Genomic DNA, 23,914 nt, shown 5'->3' with positions numbered 1-23,914 from the left:
TTTTCAAGTTTCCTTTATTCTAGTTTCTTTTCTATAGTGTTTTGGAAGTTATGTAATCTATTTCTTTTCTTTTAGTGGCTACAGTTAAAATGTGAGTTTTATTTAACAACATCTAATATTAACCTCTTTGTATTGACATCATCTAAATAACATAAAGACCTTAGAACCCTTTAATTCTGACCTCATTCTCCCATCTTTCGTGCTATCACTGTTGAAAAACTTAGCTCCACTTTTTAAACACAATTTTGTTGAGGTACAACTGACATATACTAAATGGCACATATTAAACATATACGTTTGGATGTCTTGGCATACATATGCACCCATGAAGTCATCACTACAGTCATGATAAAAACAACCATGTAAAAAAAAGCAGATCCACTTCACACAGGAACATAACTGGCTGCACATTTCTGAGGTCTGCTAGTGTTCTGCAAACTCATTTTATTTAAGAAGTTTTATAGCTTCTGGGCAGAAGTAACTGATAATCATTTATCAAAGCCCATCGGGCAATGTGCTAAGTGGTTTCCATTAATTATTTCTCTATTGTCCTTAATTTTTAATTATAAAAACAATACAGGTTTAGTATAAATGTATACACTCAATACCAAAATGAATAGGTAAAAAAGGAAGGACTTGTACCCCTTGCCTCCTTCTTCTTTTCTTCCGAGTAGACATATATTTATAGCTTGTTTATTTCTGCCCTGAAATACATGGCAGGCATTTTCTGTGCATTTGAAAACATACATGATTGTAATAAAAATGGAGCTAAATGCTCAGTGGATTTTTTTTTTTTTGGTTTAAAACAATCATTTTGCAGTGTTTTTGCAGCTTGTTTTCTTCACTTACTACATCGGTCATTTTCTTATTTCATCATTTTTCAGCTACATAGCATTGAATTAATGCATTATAATTATTTTGATCAATCTTCCCTTATGTTTAGGGTGTTTCTGTTTTTTGTTGTTATTACAAGTGACACATTCAATTCATCTTATATCTTCAGGCACTTATGGAGTATTTTTGTAGGATAAAACCTTGAAATGCAATGCATTATTTCCAACCCACATAGCCTCTCTTTGATTTGGGTATTATCATTCCCTTTTACATTTGAGGATTTTGTACCTAAAGGGTTAAGTGACTTACTCAGCTCCTGAGTGGCTGCCTGGGGAAAGCGAGTCCTGATTTCCCCATTTTCCAATGTGCCAACAACCACACCACTCACCACACTGCTTCTCCCACCAGTTTGGAGAGTGGTTTTTAAAAAAAGGTCATTAATGTTGCAATTGTCAGGAGGATTACTGGAGATTTTTCAGCTGATAGTAGCCCAATGGAATTAGAATGCTGGGGACATATTTCAGGCAATTTCTATTTTCACCTGGCCCCTCAGCTGAGGACAGTAACGTGAAAGTTGAGGGGCTATTTTTAGCAGGTTAGGTCTCAGCACCCTGGGAGGGTGTGAAATTGCCTTGCGCTAACCCAGGCAGCTAGGGATTGCTTGCCCACTGTTTTGTTCCGAAGGAAAGGACACAGACCATCTGGGCCAGTAAGTTGGGTCCAGAATTGGACTCATGTTTATTTTATTTAACAAATGTGTTCTTGAATAATATGAGTTGAATTTTGGTTGGTTGAACGCCACTTTTAATGCACTCGGAGGTGCACACATTTCTTGTAATCTTGCAACGAGTGGCTTTATAAAACAAAGAATGCTTTGATAATGTGAACAAATTTCCTTTATGTTGAACATAACTTGTTTTTCCTCTTTTTTTTTTAAGGCGGCAAGCCCTGTGCTCAGTCATTTGTGTCTTAGAGTATGTTGGCTGGTTTAGCCATATTAGTTAACAGTGAGGTGGAATATGTATGTTGTTAAAAAATATAGGCAAATAGAGTCCAGCCTCTCACTCCAAAGTTTCAAACCAAACAGTATAATTTAGAGGAGGTGGTTTTAGACAAATACCCCAAGCCAGGAGGACTGCAGCTGTGGACACAGGGCGCTCCTTATCCCTCTGTTTGGATTGCGGGACCCATTCCTGCTTCACTGAGGTGGCATGGGGAAGAGCGGGCTCTTTGGTTACTAAATCCACAGTCCAGAAAATAGATGGAAACAGGGGAGGCTGTGACCAACTCTCTTTTGCACTAGCACAGTTGCATGCTCAGAAAGCACGATAAAATATTTATAGTGCAATATTACCATTTTGTGCTTTATTATATTGGTTTGCATGTGCTTATACATTTAAAAAAATTAATCAATCATTAATTCTACAGCTGGAATGGCCTTTAGAGTTCATGAAATTTCTGGCATGTGCCGATCATAAAGATTGGCTGGGGGAAAATGGACCTACTTTTAACTTTGACAAATTTTAATCAGTTTGGCTTAAGATGCTTTGATTTTGGAAAATATTATTATTCTACATGAGAAGCAAGCAAGATTCAACACAATTCAGTTAATATACCTAGTGGGATAGCCTTCTGAAATGAATTTTTAGTGTGTCTCATACTATAATCTTGATCCTCTAAGTTGATATTTATCTGTCTTTTTGAGGCCATGACCCTTGCATTGCTCTTAGTTTAGTTTTGGAAAAATAACTGAAAATGTATAGTAAAATGAATAATGTTGCAATCCTATTAACCCCTGTTTTGGAGATTTATTCAATGGAAATAAAAACACTAGAAACTAAAGAAGTATGTGTGAAGATGTTTAGTGCAACACTCTTCATGGAGGCAAAACACTGGGAGAATCTTAAGTGTACATCACTACACTGTGTAGGTGCACACAACTAATAAAACAAATAAATTAAATCTATGTTATTGATCTCGGAGCCAATATATGAGACTGTGATACATTGTTTAATGGGAAAACTCTAATAATAGATTAATTTTTTAAATGGGAAAATAGAACCTCATACATATAAGTATATATGAGACACATTTCTCATAGGTGTGTGTTATCCCAGCAAGAATGAATGGGAAAGAGGGGTTAATATTTTTTCCATATGTATATCTGTCTTGTTTGACTTACTCTAATGAGCATTATTAGTTTTTAAATTTAAATATCTTATAAAGTGAAAAAAACACACACGCACAGGAGTCTTCCTTTTTTTGTTTTGTAACAGGAAACAAGACTATACTTCAATGGGATAGTGTAGTTATTCTGATCAGTAGGATATATGTTTAAAGACAATTTATAGGTATTTAAATACCTATTGAAGCCTCGCCATTTAGGATGGTATTTTTCAGTTGTATAAGCCTACGTTCCCTGCACTGATTTCTCACTACATGTTTTTAACTCCACCAGCCAAGAAGCTTTGTTGAGCTTCTGGCTTCCTGTGGTTATATTAAAGGAAGAGCACCCGCTTCTCAGTTCTGACCCCTCTCTGCCACTGGCCCCTCAATTTGAGAGTTTTAGCACAGCCTCAATCAATCGATGGCCTTTTGCTGATAAGGATGGCAATCACAAAGATGAGCCCGAGAATAAGCACTCCTTGTTTAATTAGAACATGAAAAAAAATTGGAAATTTCCCTACCATTCTTTAAAAATGTGCTGCTAAAAGTGTTTCTTCGTTTACCTCCTGCTGATCTGCAAATGAGAAAATCCTGTTGCAAGAATGTAAGATTCTTGTTCCTCAGGCTTGTGGTTGTCTTTGTGTTCCTGGGAAATCATAAAAAGGAAGACCTCATCCAAAGGCTTTCTACACACAGGGGTATAAGTAATCCCAAGGCTGTGGCCAGAAGCTTGAGCAACTACAGTGTGAGTAAATCATGGCGGTGTTTAATGAAGTATATTTAAAGGACATGGAAATGAGATCAGAAGCTCAGGTCTTACAGACTTAAAATCTAAAGACAGTAATGGTTGGATGAAAACTTGAGCAAGCAGTTTGGCATTAAGGACAGAAACATAGGACTTGTAGTCAACTTGCTGGGTTTGGATAATATGGTAAAGTGAAAAGCAGAATGATTAGGCAGAACATGTAGAATTATGCACGGTTTTGAATGGATGGATTTGGTCTCAAAATAATATGGCTATTTTCTAATTACAAGCATGGTGTAAAAATTCATTCAGTCCTTCATTCATTCCAAAAAATGCACACTGAGCATCATCTTCCAGCCAAGGCCAGTGGGCTGTGTGTGAACCCAGACCAGTGGAGCAGACTTGGCAGGCCGGTCCTGAGGAAAGCAGCAGTGAGGGATGGAGAAAAGGGAGGGGCCTATCATTCCCAAATGCAAATAAGAGGATTTAGTTTCTAACTGCACCTTGCCAAGGAGTCCTATCAGACTTAACTGCGCCCCACCTCCTGCATTTAGCTATCACACTTTTCTAGGGAAGAAATAAATTTAAATATTTTCTTTGCCTCATTTATTTCTGAATCAGCTTTGCATTTTCAGCTTTGAAATAGTAATGATGCTGAAACTTGAGTAGAGAGGGAAACTGTCCTTCTATTATCTTCTGAACACTAAATAATTCTCAGAAAAATGCACAGAGGCAGTCTTGGAGATTTTTTTTTTTCCTAAGCAACTTTTTTCAAGAACTAGAAGACTTCTGGAAACAGAAGTGGCATTTTAGAAGATTTAGATTCAGATTAACTTTACCACTAGTCTACCGTTTATAGGGGTGAGATCCTCACAGATTAATAAAAATTGCTGTCAAATCAAGGTGCTAAAATAAAACTATTAGGGGAATAAGTTATTACGTAAGTAATTATGCTAAGTAACGTGCTTTGCTCCATGACAGCTAAATGTTCCTTCTCACATTTACCAAATGAAACTCCCTCTAGAAATCTAGCCTAATCTAAAAAGCTGATTAGGTGGAGGGAAAAAATGCTGTCATAAAGGTGAATTGAAACGAACTAGATTAAGTAAATGCAATTTATACTAATATGTAACTTGTTTTTTAAAAGTCGTACCAATAATCAAAGCCCAAAATGGAATACAATTGACTTGGCTGTTGTGCTTGAGGGTAAGCAGGTTCAATTAGAAAAGGATGAGGCAGGCTTTTGAAAACTTTTGTGGCTACTAAATCATTCTGGGGGTAAATGTGCAGGGTTCAGGGGCAGGCAGACCTGGTCGACCTCCATATTTCTCTCTTTTGAAGCTGCTTAGTAGTCGTGGGCAGGCTCCTTCCTCTTCCTATAATGGATCATAATGTAATCCATTATAATATTAATAGGTATACTAATTATTGTGTAATATATAATAACATATAAAATATAATCATTATCATTCCTTATGCATGGCTTTTGACCTGTCCCACTTTTTGCACTTTTAGGGAGATGATAAACTTGGAGAGCAGAGATTTTTGTCACCTACTTTGGTAAATTCCCAAATGCAATGTACATCAAACATAGATATTATATTTTTTCATGTATTGACAATGATTTGCTTTGTTCAAGGGCTTTAAAGATGAAAAACTCTACTCTCTGATTATTTCAGAATTTTTTCTTTCTATTTGTTACAGACATGTCACTAATGCTTGTAACAGGGTATTTATTTGGGCTCATACATGGTTCAAGGGGATGGAAAGGGGAAGGAAGGGAAGAGAAAATTCTCCCTGATACTTAGATGTTGAAAGAAGAAAGAGGAGAAAGAATAAAAAAAAAAGTGTATGTATCTGAGAAAGAGATAACTGGGCAGAATTTGCTGAACACGAGCAGTAAGAGAGTAATGTTGTGTAAAATGTCCCCTGAAAGAAAAGGAAGGTATGGGTCGCAATGTGATATGGCAGTTAGTACCTCAAATTGGACAGCAGGTGGCATGTCACCGATTTGGAGCAGCTTGCTTGGAGTTTGGGACAAGGTGGATGGATGGATGGGCTGTTGGCTGTCTGAACATGTGTGCATGGGATGGTTAGATATGATTTCAGAATTTCTACTCAAGGGAATACCCCAGATAGGCACGGAGGCCCATTGGGACGTCTCCGAGAAACTGAATTCAGGGTGCTCAAGCAAGACCATGATTCCCCCGATGTCCTGCATCCTTTTAAATGGATAGTTTTACCAATTCTGGTGGCTTGCTCTCAAATACTGGTCCAGGACCAGAAAATTAGAAAATCGAGACAGTGTGGCATCTGGTTTTGTTAATGGGTGGCCAGATTTTTCTGCTCTGGGTCCTTTTTTCTTGATCACATTTCTTTTCCATGTCTTATTCCTCTGTGTAGATGGTTCAAGTAGGTCTAGTACTGCTTTTCTTACATAAAAAGAATCTCATTCAAAATTGAACAACTGATACCCATTTATCATAGCAACAGTAGGAAAAAAACTGATAAACACACAAAAAAAGTGGAAAAACCTGTATGTGACTCTAACTGCCAAAGATAACCACTATTAAAAATTTGATATATAAAAGGTTTCGAACTTTTACATATGTTGACATATTTTCTTAGAAAAATGAGATCATAGTGAATTAACTGTTTTATAACTTGTGTTTTTCACTTAATCTATGCTGAATATTTTTCCATGTTAATATAGTTCAAACATTATTTTATAATAATTATAAAATGTCACCTCTTATAAATATGTCATAATCCATTCCATTACTTTTGGCACACACACAGATTGTTTCTAATTTTTAAGTAGTATAAACAATGCTGTGAGAAATATTCTTATACACATGAAAAACCCATATTATATTCTTGGGGTATATTTCTAGAACAAAAACTTATGAACCGAAGGGTATGCATATTTTAGAAAGCTCTTACTAACATATTACAAAATTATCTTCCTTATGTGTTGTACCAATTTAGGCTCTTGCTAGCAGAATATGAAGTTACCTTTTTCCAAACCTGCTGCAAACATTGGGAATTATCAATTTTTTATCTCTGTCAAGTTTGGAGGTAATAAATGGTATCCTATTGTGTAACATAGTATTTTTAAGGTGCTAAACTCTTTTTCATATGTATACTGGTCAATTACATTTCTCCTAATATTTTTTGTCCAGTTGTTAATTATAAATAATACTTATATGGTAAGACTATTAATCTTTTACCATATAGGTTTCATTTTTAAATCTTTGTCATTTGTGATTTAATATTGGTTACAGTGGGGTTATTTCTGATACACTTTTTACATTTTATTTATTTAAATATTTAAAATTTTCCTTTATGGTTTCTGCTTCTATGATCATCATTAAAATAAATTTCATGGCAAAAATAATCATTATTAAAAATTTGAAGATTATAGAAACATTTACATGATTTTCTTCAAGTTTGCATGTGGTTTTATTTCACATTTAACTCTTTAGTCCATCAGGCATTTACTTTGTGTATAGTATGAGTTATAATTCCATCTTTATTTTTCATAGTAAGTAACCATTCAACCAGTTATTGAATAATCCCTTTTTCCCCACTGGGCTTAAATACCATATTTAACAAGTAAACATTTTCCTGTATCTATATTTCTGGGCTTTCTGTTCTGTTCCATTGTTCTGCCTCTTTTGGCACCAGTATCAAACTTTTATTTTTTGATGGTTTTAGCCTATTAATACCTAGAATCCCCTCCTTGTTGTTTTCTAAAATTTTCTTTACCATTCTCAGTTTTTAAAAATTCTTTCAAATAAACTTCAGAAATTTTTTTTTTGGCCTGTTTAAAAAAATCTCTTTGAGATTTCAACCAAAATTCAATTATATTTATAAATTAATAGGGGAGAATTGACACCTTCACAAGGTTGAGGCTTTCAATCCTGGAAAATTATATAACTCTACGTTTACGGAATATTTTCTCAGTAGAGTTTTATACATTTTTAAAATACTTTATTCACTTTTTTGTTATTCCTAGAAATTTTGTTATTATTGTTGCCATTATTAATGAGATTTTTTCCATTATGTTTTTAAACAGTTTTTGGCTGTTATATGGAAAACTCTATGAATTCTGTGTGTTTATTTTGTAACTTCATCTCACTGACATTTCTAATGACTTTTTTAAAAAACACTTAAAAACAGTTGATTCTATTGAATAAGTGATTGTAACATGTACAATTTGGATGATTTTGTCTCCTGCTTTCTCATAATTTTTCTCTAGTTTGTTTTTCTTGTCTGGTTGCAATGGCTCCAATGCCCAGAATGACGCTAAGTGGTGGTAGCAACAAGGAGCATCCTTTTCTTGTTTCTGATTTTGTGTTCAGTTTGCTATATATAACTTTAGCGTGCTAAGAAAAATCCTTCTAACTCCATTTTATTAATTTTTAAAAATTAATGTTGAATTTTATCAAAAGACTTTTCAAGATTACCTATTATGCTAATCCAAATATTTTTTCAAGTGTCTTGTGTCATTATGCTAATGTATTCCTTAATATGAAGATCTTTTTACACCTCTAAGGAAAACTATGTTTATACCTGAAGTTATTCTGTGGTTTCCTTTACTATACTATACCAGTTTGTTTCAAATCATAGGTATTATGTTAGCTTTTTGTAACTTTTGTCCACTTGAACATTTTACATAGCTTGGAAATTATCTGTGGCTTGAAGATCAGGAAGAACTTGATTGTGCAAGTAATTTGGACTTAAAAACATTTCTTGGAAACAATTTCTCAATAACTTTTACATGTTCCCATGATTATTGATCTGTTGTTTTTCAGCTTCTTCTTGGGTCAGCTTGCCTTTAATTAACTCTTTTGGCTCTCCCCACAGTATTTGATATGTGATTTTCTCATTATTAAGAAACTTCTAAACATCCTGTAATTGTCTTTTTGATTTCTTCTCCATTCAATGAATTTTTTAAAAAGAAGTGCTATAATAATTTTCTGAGAGCTTGGCTCTTTTTTGACTTATTCTTTTGTAATTATTTTATAGTTTTATTACAGTGTGATCATAGAAGGAGGCCATAATTTCTTTTGGGGGAGGAATTACTTAAGATATTTTGGTGGCCTAATATAAAATCAGTTTTTGCAAAATTGTATGTTTTCCTAAAGGAATAGATAGAAGAGCCTTCTAGTCAATCATTCACTTTTTTATTCAGTATTGTTTCAGCCAAATGTTTCTTGCACCTCAGGCACTATATGAGCCATTCTGAGATATAAAATGAGTAAGTCATAAACTTTCCCTAAGATTGTCAAAGTTTAGATGGAACACAGATGCATGAATACCTACTTATAATACAGAGTAAGAAATGCAACAGCCATGGAATGTGTTCTAACCCTGTAATACATTCTGGGAATACAAAGGTGCCTAAGATACCACCACGCCCCCCCTAGGAGCTTTCATTACAAAAGTGTTAAGGAAAAGAAAAGAAAAGAAGAGAAAAGGAAAGGAAAGGAAAGGAAAGAAAAAGATAAATTGAAGGCAGAGACAGGTCTTTTTGGAGGCAAGGCGACCAATTAGGAAACCACTATAGTCATTCAGTAATAAGTTAAGACATATAAGAGGTGTTAGAGAAGAGAAAGAAGAGAGGGGATTTTCAAATATAAGGGCAGAAAAAAGAAAAGTCCACATAGGAAGCCGAAGGACGTAGGAGTAAGATTTTAAGAAGCCACAAGAGGACATTTAAGGACTGCTTGGTGAGGTGGGTCCAATGTAGCCTAGAGGATGGGGGAGAGAACGGCCAAAAAGGGTCCAAAAACCTTGGTCTTTGTTGAGTTGGAGTTTAGTGAAGTGGAAAGAAGAAGGCAGACCGTAAGGAGGCTGAGGCTTCACTAAGATGAGAGACAATGGAGACCAGAACCGTTTTTCCAGAAGCACAGTTGTAAAGGGAATGAATGGGTTAGGGTGGTAATTATATGAGCAAAGGAGCAAAAAGGATTGTTTTTAGGATATAAAAACAACGTGAGCATGATTACAAAATGAGGAGGGTAAGGGGACAGGGAGAGAAGACGTTGTTGGACACAGGGTCCTCAGCAGGTGGAAGTCACAGGTGAGATGCCAGCCCAGGGGTGTGGGCCTGTCACAGGAGGAGAGACCCTCTTTTTGAGGTGATGGAAATGATTCAGACCTGTAGGCCTTTTGGGCTGAGAGGTGGGATCTCCCATTATTTTGCTGGAAGGAGGTCACTGTACAGCCTTCAGCAGCCCTCTTGGGCCTGTTGGAAGGGTCCGCGGTCTTGGCCTGCTTTGGCAGTTTGCTCTGTAGGTGTGATCAGGATCCATCCCTGCCTCTCTGCCAATAAAACGAGAGGCTCTCTGTGCTTACTCTTCCCGAGGCTGTTTTTCCTTGGGGTCATCGAAGGATTTCAAGAAGTCTCTCTTTCGTCATGTGGCATGAAATGGTTTGTGAGAATAATTAACACAGGCAGTGGCAAATAAAATGATGGATGGGTGTCATAAGATCACAAAAGTTTCTGTTACTGTAAATGCAAAGTATACAGAAATCAAAATAATATTTCAAATCCTCAGTAGTCCTCCTTCTTTGTTTTTGAATGATTGGGCTCACCAACACAGGAGGAGAAATGTGTATGATGATAACATGCATTTCAGCACATTGTATTTTAATATTGGTTGTTTATTTCTGTTACTAACTTTAAACCCTTAAAAAGGGATGTATTTTGAAGCTTGCAAAAAAAAAAAAAATTTCCATTTGCACATTGGGCTCTCATGTGTTAATAGCAAATTAGTCCCCTGAAAGAATGGCTAGATGGAGTTTTTTGGGTCTTTTTCTGTTATTTTGGAAAAACTTCTGGTTTGATTAACCCTGTAAATAATTATAGGACAAAGCCCAGATATGAAAAATTGCCCACACAGGCTCCTTTATTGAGTAAGATCTCACTTATTAAAAATCAAGGTTGACAGTTTAACAGGTTCATTATGGCTCAGAAATCCCCTGGGGCATTTTAACCTTTTAAAAACTGTTCAGATGTTCAGGTTGCCAAATGAGCTGACTGTCATATCTGCGCGCTGCCCTGCTCAGGCACTGATTTGGGGAGGTATCACTGTTACTATACCAAGAAGGCAGATACTGCCCACGATCAGATACTATCCAAAGTCAGAGAGTTTAAGAGCTTTCCTCGGAGAGGGGGAACATCAGCTTAGGTGAGAAGTACACATTCAGCAAAGCCCCTGGGATGGCTTGCCAGCTTTGTCAATAGCGGGGGAAGCGGCAGGCGGTCCGACTTCCTAGCGCACCAAAGGGGGCAGCAGCACACCTGTAAAGCACGTTGTCAACTTCACGATTGTTTGTTTTCTCTCCCCTGCCTCGGGATAATCTCAACAGCTCTGCTGTCCCTCCCCCCCCACCCGCCCCCCAGTGTTGACACAATGCAACAGATAATGATGCAGAAGTTTGTTTTAAATGACCTGAAATCATTTCCATTAGTTCTTAAGTTAAACTGGCATTAACCCCCTCACACGTTTGTTCCTCCGCATCACCACAGCAGCCCAAGCTGTGTTGACAGTAAACCTAAGCATTTTTTTTTATTGCTGTTCATTACAGTTGTCCCAATTTTCCCCTGTTTCCCCCTGCCCCGCCCCCACTCCCACCGTCAATCCCCACCCTGTTGTTTGTATCCGTAGGTCATTTATACTTGCTCGTAAACCTAGGCATTCTTAAACTGTTAGTCTGCCTTCCTCAGGACAGTCCACTCGGTCCTGTGGCTCGTCTAACACACTGGACCCTGGGATGCTGAGAAAAAGAAACCAAGATGGAGCGACAGATTGATGTTCTCCAGGGGCACCGGGAAGGTAGAGCAGCTCACGCCTGCCAGGCTGTGGTTCCTTCTTGCTCTTCCAGAGCCCCAGAGAAAACCCGAGTGAGAGGAGAGAACATAGGGACTGCCAGGCGCCCCCTGCAACCCCTACTTCCCTCCCCAAACACATCAGCTTTCCACTTGCAGTGACCTGCCCCCGAGTATGACTTATCAGCTGTTTGGGGTTGGAAGCTAAAAGAAAACACACTGTGGGATGTACTGCTCTGCATGCTTAATGAAAGGGCTGAGCCAGCTCAGGGGTTAAGAGAAGGTTTGTGAATTAGAAGAATAATGATCTTCAGTTTCTGACCTCCTGGCACGGCGGCAGCATTTATCAGGAGGCGCATGTGACTGGTTAAGACACAGAGCCCCAGCTTGAAGGAAACAGCTGCTTGAGGCTTGCTCGACACTTGGCAGCTGGGCAGGCAGGGCGCACCGCGGAGGCAACACTGGCCAGTAAGTAACGGGAGAACTTCGTGTGTATGTGTGCGCGCGCGTGTGTGTGTGCGTGTGTGTGTGCGCGCGCGCGCGTGTGTGTGTGTGTGTGTGCGTGCGCGCTGCAAACCACTGACAATTTTTCATTTTGATTTTTGTTTCCCTCTGGCACTAAAGGAGGTATTTTGTTTGTACCGGTGATTCATAGCCATTTCCATCGCGCTCTCTCTCTTTTTTTTAAAGAACCTGTTATTTTCAACAATGTTGTTTTCTAATTTTAAGGATGAATGGGGCATCTTTCTTGATTCCTATCTAGAACACAGCAAGTTTATTTCCTGGTGTCCGGGATTTCAATCGTTTGTGGGGTTTCAGTTCAAAGCCAAGATTCAGGTCATGAATGAGAGAAGTTTAAGTTGAAATTTGATTTAATCAGTTTTACCATTGAAACTTGAAAAGCAGTGTTTTCAGAAATAACTTGTGAGTTTATTATATGTCTCACTTGACCATTCCTAGTCCCTTTTGAAGACTATCTCATTTAACTGTGTATTAAAATCTGCAATACCGAAAACTGACAAGATAATAATGTAGATTTAGATTTCAGGCGTGCTTTCTAACTCATTGGAAGATACAGTTTATAGCTCTTTTCTTCAACAAGTTAACTCACCTTCCTTACTTTAAAGCTAAAAGTTTTGGCCTCTGGTAGACCTTATAAAGGAAAGTTAGGGTTTTTATAATGCTCAGAGTCTTGCTTCCTTGTTTTTTCCCTGGATTATAAAAGTGCTGCCCGAAGCTGATAACCAACAGTGGGGGTGGGGGGGTGGGCCCCGGCACCCAAATAACTGAGGGGACCTGTTCTTTCTCTGGGTCACTGGGCAGCAGTGGAGATCGCTTTCAGGGAGAGCCGCAAAGCAGGCCCCACCCTGGAACAGAGCTGCTGTTCGGGGACTTGTGTCCTGTTGCTGTCATCACAGAAAGGATGCTTACGAAGAAAGGAAAAGGAAGAGGGGAGAGGGCAGAATCCCGAACTGATGATGTAAACCTCTGGCAGTGACAAGCCTTGGAACCAGAGTGTTGTGGGGAGAGATAACCCAACGAGTTCCTTTTTCTGGATCGCCTAGATATTGAGGAAGAGGCCAGAGAGTGGTTGTCTTAGGGTAAATTCTCACCACACAGCTATGTGGCTTGTGACAAGCCCAGGGCACTCTGAAGTGTTTCCCCAGGTGACCAACGGCTTGTCCGACATGCTCAGGTTGTACAATTTTCTTGCCACTCCTGTCTCCTGCTGGGAGGACCTGGCTGCTTCCCCACCACCTCCTCTTGTAGGTGATGAGTGGATGGAAAACAACCTAGAGCATGCTGCTTCTGCGGCAGGTCACCCCAACACAGTAGGTCTAGAGTCCCACATCAGCCAAGGATCTGGGAAGGGAACCATTTCAGATATCCTGTCTGGAAAAATGGCTGTCGGGCACTGGGAAGCTCCCTCCCTTCTTTTCCTTAAAATGTAGAAGAATCTGCAAAACCAAGAATACTCAATAAGAAGAAATATTTCCAACTTCTTTGTTCTTCTTTTGGCTATTTGTGTGAGGTGACTGGGTCAGCCTGTGGCCATGTGACCCAGTGACTTTCCTGTCTGACTGCAGGGCTACAGTGCGCATTGGGCCCTCCTGTAGGGAGTTTGCTTCTGGTATAGTTTTACCTTTTCCACAGGCTGATAGAGGAAAAGAACTTTCTGGAAAAATGGTGTCTCTGGAATAATAGAGCCACCCACAAATAAAATGGGGGGGGGGTCTAAATGGCAGAGTATCCTTTGAATTATTCAAGTGCTAAATTTTTGAAAGCCTGCCAATTCTTTTGAAAAACTCAATGATCCTTTGACTTTCAAAATATTAATAGCAGAATAATGAAAATAATTATTTTACATGGGGATAGTATGTGGAGTCAACGACTTGTATATGTCCGGATAGGAATTATAGAATGTACAATTTAATGCCTTCTTATAAAGATGAGGAAATTGTAGCAGATTTATCTGGGTCACAGTGCCAGTTAGTGGCAGAGCCCGAAAAGAGAGCTCAAGCCTTCGGCTACTTTTACCATCATAATATTAATACTAATAATTTTAACTTACATTTTTTGTGCATTGACCATGCCAGATGCCATACTGATCAAGTGTCTTTATTTTTATATCCCCCTCCCATATGTGTGTGTTATATATTGTTATTCCAGCTTTATAGCTGGAGAAGCTGAAGCTCAGAGACCCCTTTCGCTGCTCGGCTGTATTTGGCACAAGCAGAAGTGGCACCCAGGTCAGACTCCAGACCTGCATAAATTACAAAATAAAAGTGGAACGCATATGCTAATCTCACATATTTAAATGTAAAAGCTAATGAAATGCAAATGAGACTCTTTTGGCACAACACAATGAGACACACAAAGTGGTGCACGCTAAGGCCCTTTTGAACTCTCCACCACAGGAAGGGTGAGGTTTCCCCTTGTGACAGACTAAGCCCAAGCTGTACAGGATCAGTGACTGGTGGTCTGTTTTGCCTTTAACAGCAGTTCAGTGATAGCCCTCACATTGGTGAGAACAGCCACTGAGAGCCTTATTATTACCCTGGAACACCCTGCTGTGGCTGCCCCTTTTGGCCCTTGCCTCAGTTTTTCCTGTCACTCCTTTCCTTTGGAGGACAGTCACTCCACCCATGCCCCACCCCAAATAGCCTGCTGAGTGGTGATAAAACTATTATCGGACCTGTTTCGTGTGACTCAACCTGGAAGGTCGCTTGTCCACATAGGTTGTTGTTTATGAACAGAAGAAGCCATACGGTCTTTCCCTCTGTTTGCTCCTTCTGTTTGTTCTGGGCTGTTGGGGAGGGTTGCTGGCCCGGAGACTGGCTGTGTCAGGGGAGGGGGAGAGTGCTCTTCTCTGGTGACTGAGATGCTGCCTGCACCTGCCTTTGACAGTTGCAAGTTTCACCCGTCTACCTGCTGCACATCTCAGGACTGGCCCTCCAACCACTGAACCATGAACCTGAGGCTTTTCTGGGTCATCAGCCAGATACAGAGCCCGTAGAGAATCCTACTTCTTGAACCCTTCAAAAAAACGTAACTGGGCTCTCCCTATTCCCCCATGTGGTTAAATGTCCAAATTAGGGCTGGTGTTGAGAAAGAGCGCCGAGGAATTCATAAGTAACAGAAGGGACCTTTGGTTAATCAGGAGGAAAATGAAGTAAGTAGACCATTTATGGATGTCTTTGAGAAAGTTACCAATGTTTTTTTTCAAGGCTGTTATGACAAGATGACACATTTTGAAGATTAAGCTATTGATAGCAAGAAAAGGGAATTTTTAACCCGCTTCTCACTTGCCTGATGTTTCTAAAACTAAGAACTCAAGAGAGATCAGTAATATAGTCTGCTGAACCAAAACCACTGGAAATTACCTCCAATTCTTGCTTGGTTGTGCTTATTTCCATAGCAGTTGATGTAGTCCAATGGGTATTATATGGAGACACATAAGATGAACTCGAAATTAGAAAAGACTCCAAACTTGCACTGCAGAGCTTGTTTGAAGCAAAATTGTGTTTATTTTCTCTGGACCTTTTAGGATAAGGAAACAAACTTAGTGATGCAGGGATCGTTTTGTTTCTTTGTTTTGCCAGATTGTGTGTTCCAGAAAACCTGGTCCCAAAGAGTTAACTCCCTATGGTCCCTCTTTCCCTTTACATAAATTGCTCATTTATAGTTCTCGGAGTTGTTCAGCTCTTGGCATTTCACATTTCCATTGTTTTATGGATTTGGAAGTTTGGTTTTATCTGCTGTTTTAAATGATTGCAGTAGTCTCTCTGGAGCCTGTGGTGTGTAGGCTTGCTGTGCTTTGGTCTTCTTTGAGTTCATATATGGTATCGAGCAAATTCCTACTATTTATACGGGAATTTTCTGCTATAAGGCATTTGTTTTGCACTTTGCTGCAATCCTATGAAAGAAAGGGGCCATCACCACTATTGTCTACAATAGTGAGAAAACTGAGAATGAAAGTGAGTTGAGTTGTCCATGGTCATGGAACCAGTAACTGGCAGAGTTCTGCTAAATGCCCAGTCTTCTGACTCTGAATGATATCCATGAACTTGTCCTTTGTGATCACAGGTGCTATAATTTGTATTATCTTCTGACAGACAAAAGCTAAATGGGGACTGATTTTATCATATGCCATTTCCAGGATGTACTGTCATGCTGTTTCCAAGCCTATGGATACTTAGCGTTGGAAACTGTTGGCTTAGTTATAGGCATAATCGTATTTGTTTAGGGTAATATTTTTTAAAGGAACTTAATGGTCATTTTCTCCCCCTGCAGATGCCATGTGATTAAGTGGGAGTCATACCAATTATGGCATGATGTAATATTCAGCTTTAGAAAAATCTGTTTGTTTTTTAGATACAAAAATGCAGTCGGATGTCCAGCATTTCTCGTATCCAACGAAACAAACCATCAGTGTCCTTGGAAGTTCTGCCTGGTTACAGTACCTTATGCCCATGGGAAATAGTGTACTCTGACCACTGGGAAAAGTGTCCACTGCAACTCTTTTCCTCTGTGGAGTCATCGGCCTGCAGCTGAGAGAGGTTTAACTTGCCGGCATAATTGAGAACCTTTACTACTGGTCAACTCTCTGTTATGGCAATCTGGTTCATTGTAGAAAAGCATTATCAGGATGTTGGCAAGGTCATAAAAATGACAGCGTGTGATGCCAATGATTTTACAGTGCAGCTGCATGTTATCACGGCCAGGGCTTATAGGCACAGGGGCGGGGGAGCGTGGGATGGAAGCAAGTGAACAGCTTTGTGATAGCAGTGGCTATTATAGTACGTCTTTCTAAAATCACCTTTTTAGAGTATGAATGGGAAAGGTAGGATTCTTTGAATTTGAAAAACCCTGAAAAACATTTAATTGATGAACTGACCCACAGAGCATTTTTCCTTAGTGACTGCTGTAATAATCTATACCTTTCAAAAGGACAAAAGGGGAAAGAAAGTTTTGGAAAAGAAAAGAAAATGAGATGGTGGGTTAAAGGCTTACCTACCCAGATAACAATCTGTAGAATGTGAAGTCTCTATAGTAAGAGGAGAATTCAACTAAATATATGGGTGATTTAGGTAGCTACAGGTATCCCAACATACCTTTTAAGTTTCTATGTGATCAGGTATTTTTTTCTGAAAGCTTCTCTATTTCTCCAGTGGTGTCTTAATTTTATACTTAACTTCGTATTGGTTTAGGTGGAGCTATCCCTACCCCACAAAATATTCTAAGGCTCCTTCATGGATCATAATGGCGTTAGTTTGCTTTAGTATTATAGAGTTTCATCTTTGAACATGTTCTGGTACAGTCTTTGATAGAGATCTGGTAATGGGGGAAAATAACATGAAAAAAGTTAACTGCACAGTGAATTCCAGAAGTTCATTTTCATAACTGTTTTAGCTGCTGCTTAATTCAAAAATTGCAGACAAGCAACTGCATTTGAAAGCGTGATTTGATTGTGTCTCTTTTTCCCCTGTGAGGGATCTATATTGTAGTGGAGAGCTTAGCAACTGATGAACTGGCCAAAAGGAAGGCAATGAGCTGGAGAACACAGGCAAAGAGGCTGTGAATCTGCTTTGGACTCAAACTTCATATTAGAAAGAAAGGAAGAAAGGAAGGAAGGAGAGAGGGAAGGAAGGAAGGGAGGGAGGGAAGGAGGGAGGAAAGAAACTGTTGAGTCTCTGCTCTATTTTGTTTTGAGAAAGTAATATTTTTCCTTTCATTCAACAATTCATAATGGACTGAGCAAAGGGTTTTGGTTTTGGGTTTTTTTGAGTCTTTTTTGAAAGTTCCCTTTGGGAAGATAGCATGAGGGATTTTGGAAAACTGACCTGGTTTTCCAAACCTCCATAGGCCTGGAACCAAGGATCTAAAAAGGACAAATGTCCTTTTCCAGCCACACTTTAACAACTTCCCCTCTGACTATCAAGGATGAATGTTCTCAGATCACAGGTTCCTATAGATTTCTGGAACTCAGAAACTACTTAAGAATATAAAATGATTTTAAAATAGAAGAACTGAGTATAATTTCCATATTTCGTTCTGAAAAAACTCATATCATAAGTTCACTTTGACTGACTTTGGATTCTGCTCTACTTCAGTTCTGCTTTTTAAAAGTAGAAAGTATTTCATTTATCTATGGAATGCCTGCTATTCAAAATCACATGAGTTGACAGGGTGTTTTAGAAATCATTATTTTTTTTTTTATGGCAAGGACAGTGCTCAGTCTAAATGGTGGCACTCGAGATTTTCTCATCCCTTTTTCTTCACAGTCACCCTGATTCTATGATGATTTTCCTCCCGTGGTAGGCATTTAAACCGAGTCTGCTACTGGGAGAGGAAAGAAACTGATGCTTATCCTCATGCCTCCCAGAGGCAGCCATTATTGTTGATGCTGCTGCAGAAGCACTAAGTAAATGTCTGAGAGGTTTGAGCCACAAGCCAGGGAGTAGAGAAGCCAGGGTTCTCGTCCTAGTCTGCCTGGAAACAAAGTACATGTCTTTTCTATTCCAATCACACTGTCTCTCACTATGTTTATGTTCAAAACTGATGCTCACTATGCAAAGGGAAGCCATGGTATGGAGTCAGGAGCCGGCTGTCCCTGTCAAGCAACTGACATTATGTCATGCCCAATATATGGCCATTTCCATTAGAAGGATTCTGCAGGACAAAGCAACACCCTAGGACTCTATGGAGCCATGACTGTATCTTGCACTCTCCTTTCAGCCCCTATCCAGACAACACCCATCCTGCTCTCATTGTTGAGCTGTTCCATCAGCTGTGATGCTCTGCACCGTGGGCAGGGTGTTCTCGCAAAGCCAGGCCTCTGGCAACACTCAAAAATCATTATCCCACTTCACATGATGACATGTATAAAAGAGATCATGACTGCAAGACCTGGCTGATTAACCAGCAGTGGCAGTTTGCTTTAAGTTATATTTGGTTTTTATGAGAAATGACTTAATATTGGCACCAAGTGGGGCAGTCATCCTTACTTCGTAAATTGTTTCTTGGCACCATGATTACAAGTAGATAAAAGGGCCAAGCAGACCTTGAAGCAGGACCAGCAGAACGTATTTCATACTATTTTAATTCTCTATGTCTTTGAAGAAATACCGCTTTCATCCTCTCTTTGGAAGCTGCAGGAACTTTGCTTGACTTAAGCCAGTGATGGTGGTATTATTGTGTGAGAATTGAGGCTTTATTTTTTTCCACCTATAAGGATGAGTGAGAAATGTGTCATGCATAGAATTCTGCAATCATTTGGAAGCTAATATATTTGACAAATTGTTTTGAGTTTTAATTCTCAGATTTGGTTTGGTAGCTCTGCTACACCAAAAGTTATTAATACTTCAGTAACTACAATCTAGTTTATGGGTAATGAGGTAAAATAAAAAGTCTATAATATGTTTTTATTTGATTCATTTGGCAAGTATTTTTAAACAGATGTTTTGTACTACATGTTGTGCAAACGTGAATAATGGCACAGACCTTACCCTACAGGATCTTACCACCTAGTTAAGCACATCAATATTTAAAAAATTATTACATCAATCATCTTACAGTTTACATATATTTGTTCTGTAAAAGAGGTTTGTACAGAGTTCTATGGAAGTCAGTCTATGAAGATGACTATGTCAGGGTGAGTGAGGGCAGGTTCTCTAGGGTTGGTGATGTTTGAACTGAGTATAAAAGGATTAGTAGTCATTACTCAAAAAGAAAAAAAAAACACCTGTGTTTTGAAAGAATCCATTCCAGGAATATCGTGTAATTTGGTAGATCTGAATCATGGGTATATGTTAGAGGAGAAACCAGAGAAAAGTCCCAAAAGATGAGGTAGCTCCAGGGTTAAAGGTAGCATTTGCCTCTCTGAAGCACTTAGATATTTCTGAGAACCACTTAGAGTTTAAGAAAACACCTTTTATTATAGAAAATTTTCAACATATACAGAAGTTGACAATATAAGGAACCCCATATGTTCAATACTCAACTTGAACAACTTTCAATGGCCAATCTTGTTTTCCTATGTCCCCACACATGTTCCCTCTCTTCCAAAAGAGTTTGGAAGCAAATCTCAGACATTTCATCATTCCATCTATAGATATTTTATTATGTATTCCTAAAAGATAAGTTCTCTTTTTAGAAGTCCTCAATATCACTAGTACATTTAAAATAATTAACAATAATCCTTAACTATGATTGAAGCTTGTCAAGTAAAGGAGTGATATGAATATCCTTGAATTCTGGACAGAAAACTCTGGAGGCAATGAGAAAGACAGGTGGGAGAGGAAAGCTACCAAAGATCAATGGAAGACTCCAGAGCTGGAGCTTGAATCAAGTCAGTGGTGGTGGAGAGGGTGGAAGAATTTTTAGAATATTTAAAAAGAGGAGTTAATAGTTTTTCAAATCAATTGGATATGGGCATGAAAGAGAGGAGAGAGCTGAGAAAAACTTGGAAGTCTTAGCTTGTGTCATCAACATATGAATATGCCATTAATTGAGATACTGGAGGATTCCTTGAAAAGCAATTTAGCCTGGTCCTTCATTCGCCAGAGACTATTAGAAACAAATCCAAAACATTTTCTTCTTACCCTCAGACAACACTTTGAAACTTGGAATATTTATAAAGTAGTTTTGATCTCTTCACCTGAACAAAGTTATTAACAAAAATTGGAAAACGTTGAGAGAATAGCATCTAAAATGCTAAAGGAGACAGAGAAGCCAGTTGGATGGATGGATAGCTGAGACCTCTTCAGGTTATGTGTAATTGATAGTTATAAAACCATAAAGGCTAATAAATATGATTTGTTCACCAAAATCCCCAAACAGTGAAAGTTTGAGAGAGGTAAATTTAAAATAACAGAAGAATTTTTTTCACAATATATGATAAAAATGTTTGAACAAACAAAACCTTTGGAAGAACTGTAGAGTAAATGTATAGAGTCTATCCATATTTGATTTTACCATTAACAATGTATCCTATTTGCTTTTTCACACATGTATCCATTTATCCATTTCTCTATCCATCCATTGTTCATCTTTCTTTTCTTTCAAAATAAGTTGCAGTCAGCAGTATACATTGTTCCTAAACATAACATCATATACAAGGTCTGTCCGGAAAAAGTCCAGCCATTGTTAATATAAAGAGAACAATTTGTGCGACATTAATGTAACCTGGCAGCCAAGGACAGTGGACTGGAATGTGCACGTGTAAATAGTGATGCGTTCCTTGTACTAGTCAGTGGGGGCAGTAGACACTGTTGAATGAGCATATACTGTGTGGCCGTCACATTCAAAATGACCGAGAGAGTAGAGCAAAGAATCTGCACCAAAGTTTGTGGTAAGCTTGAACATTCCTCCTTGGAAACTATTTGGATGATTCAGAAGGCCACAGCCATGGGCAGCTGGTGATTGGCAGCTTCATCACAACAACGCACCTGCTCATGCATCATGTCTCGTACAGAATTTTTTGATGAAACATCAAATCACTCAAATGACTCAGTCCCCCTATAGCCCAGATTTGGCGCCCTGCTACTTCTGGCTTTTCCCAAAACTAAAATCACCTTTGAAATGGAAGAGATTTGAGACCATCGATGAGATTCAGGAAAATGTGATGGGACAGCTGGTGGTGACTGGGAGAAACATGTGAGGTCCCAAGGAGGCTACCTTGAAGGGGATTAAGGCGTCACTGTCCTATGTACAATATTTCTTGTATCCTGTATCTTCTTCAATAAATGTCTCTATTTTTCATATTACATAGCTGAATACCTTGTGGACAAACCTTGTATATTATTAACTGGAGTTCCATGTTTGTGTATGCTTAACTTGTATTTTGTGTAAGAGAAATTACACCTATACATTTATTTTGCTAAAAGGAAAGGCTGTGATTCAAGAAGGATTACAGTTCATGCCTGATTCTTACTGGGTTATTTATAATCATGAGAAGCTATTTAGGAACCTCTTGATCCTGAAAGGTCACTGCCATATAGAGAAGCCACACCTACAACAAAACAGCCTTTGCCACAGTGTCAAGCATTTACCTGTCAAAGCCATGCACCTCTCAGTAAATGTTAAGTGAATTTCATTGAAAAGAAATTGACACCCCAAAGTGTAAGCTTTCTTGTGGCAAGTGGTAGAGCTGATATGAGAACAAATCACTTCTAATAGTTTTGCATTAAGCATCACTCCTTGATGCAACCTCTCTGCAGAGTGAGAGTGCAATGTAACGAGTGGATGGTTTAAAAATAAAAACTGTAACAGGCAATGCACTCCCTACAGAAGTCATCCTGAGATTTGAGGAACCAATACTTGGGCAATAGGGAAGGAGGTAAAATGTTCTCACAAAAGAACTGTTTATTCATGTATTGCAAAAAAAAAAAAAAAGAAGAAGAAGAAAAGAAAGAAAAAGGGAGGAAGGATGGAAGGAAGAAAGAAAAGAAGAAAAAGAAAAAAGAGAGAAAGAAAGATTCTACATTCATAAATATTTATCCTGTGACTTCCTCCCAAAAAGATTAAAGCAGTTTATGATAAACAGAAAAAATAAAATAAAACTGAAAGAGACTGACACAGGAATAAAACAAGGGTCAACATATGTCAGTTAGTAGAGTGTGGAATAAGTTTAGATTTAGAAAGCTTTGAAATATTTTAAATGAAGTCATATTCTTCACTGGTTAATCCTGCCAGTTGGCTCAAGTATCAAAAATCAAACTGAGGTGATATCTGGGAGGGTAGATTTGTTCAAACCTTTGTTCTTGATGAAGATAGCTTGTAGTTATTTGAAAACTGAAAAATTTAGTCAAATCACCAGGCATTCGACTGCACAAAAGGTAGACATTCTGATCCTAGAAAAAAATGGTAGGTGTTTGATAGACTTCTGCAGCTCCAGTATGATGTTATGACATCAGTCAGTATCAGCGGTTCTCCACTGGAGGCAATTTTACCCTCCAGAGGACATTTGACAGCATGTGGATACATTGTTGGCTGTACCTACTCGGGGCTGGAGCGGAGTGCTACTGGCAGCTAATGAGGCAGGGGCCAAGGATGCTGCTAAACATTCTCCAAGGCATAGCAAGGATGGGCACCCCCAACAAATCATTATCTATTTGAAATACCAATAGTACTGGGGTCCAGAAACCTTGACCCATGTGAATCAATTACAAATTTCACTCTAATATGCTTTCAGAACACTTTAGATGATTTACATGTGCCATTTCTTCTTGAAAGTGCTGATGAACAGTAAATAGTGATCCCCTAATACACTTAATGAAATACTGCTGCCTCAGCACCAGGTCAAAAATGAGATGGAAAATGATTGGTCCCTCAGAATAAGGTTCACAAAAAGCCAAGCTGAACAACATAAGTTAACAGCACTCTTGGATGTGCAAGAGCATCAAATTTCGGTAGGCAAGAATACAGGTATTTAGCTAGCAGAAGAGTGTTCAAAGGAATTAGAATACTTTGTTTATCTGGGCTGGGAAAAGGATCATTGGATCCTAAGTCAAGGAATTGTTCATCCTGGGACATCTCTCTTTGGGACTTGGAGAGCTCATTTCTCTTTTCCTTTTTTTTTCTCTTCAAAAACTAAAGAACTGAAGGTATTGGAAGCAGGTGGATTAGATAAACCCCTCAGCCAAACTGATGATTATATGCCTCTGATTTATGGTATTCTCCTTCATCTTCCCCTTCCTCCTATAATAATATGTGCTCTTTCTGCATTTACAATGATACTCGCCTTCTTTCTTTATTCTTGTTACCATCTCGTACCGATCCCCTCATTTTTGGTTTTGCCCTCTTCCTCCTGAGCCTTTAACTTCTTC

At 38.6% G+C, this 23,914-nt stretch overlaps 1 protein-coding gene across 1 annotated transcript in view; it reads left to right on the top strand.

The window, feature by feature from the left end:
- Nucleotides 1-1,429: 1,429 nt before the first annotated feature.
- Nucleotides 1,430-23,914, top strand: part of RASGRP3 (RAS guanyl releasing protein 3) — an 81,922-nt gene continuing 59,437 nt past the window's right edge. Inside the window, exon 1 of the mRNA XM_054567918.1 lies at nucleotides 1,430-1,543. The gene's annotated coding sequence lies outside the window, so the exon portion shown is untranslated. The remainder of the gene's footprint in view (nucleotides 1,544-23,914) is intronic.

This window comes from Pteronotus mesoamericanus, unplaced genomic scaffold (genome assembly GCF_021234165.1).
Source record: "Pteronotus mesoamericanus isolate MK-2021 breed Mesoamerican mustached bat unplaced genomic scaffold, CSHL_Meso_final contig_101, whole genome shotgun sequence".
Lineage (NCBI taxonomy): Eukaryota > Metazoa > Chordata > Mammalia > Chiroptera > Mormoopidae > Pteronotus > Pteronotus mesoamericanus.
The sequence above is the reverse complement of the archived record's forward strand: the minus strand, read 5'-3'. Positions and strand labels throughout refer to the sequence as shown.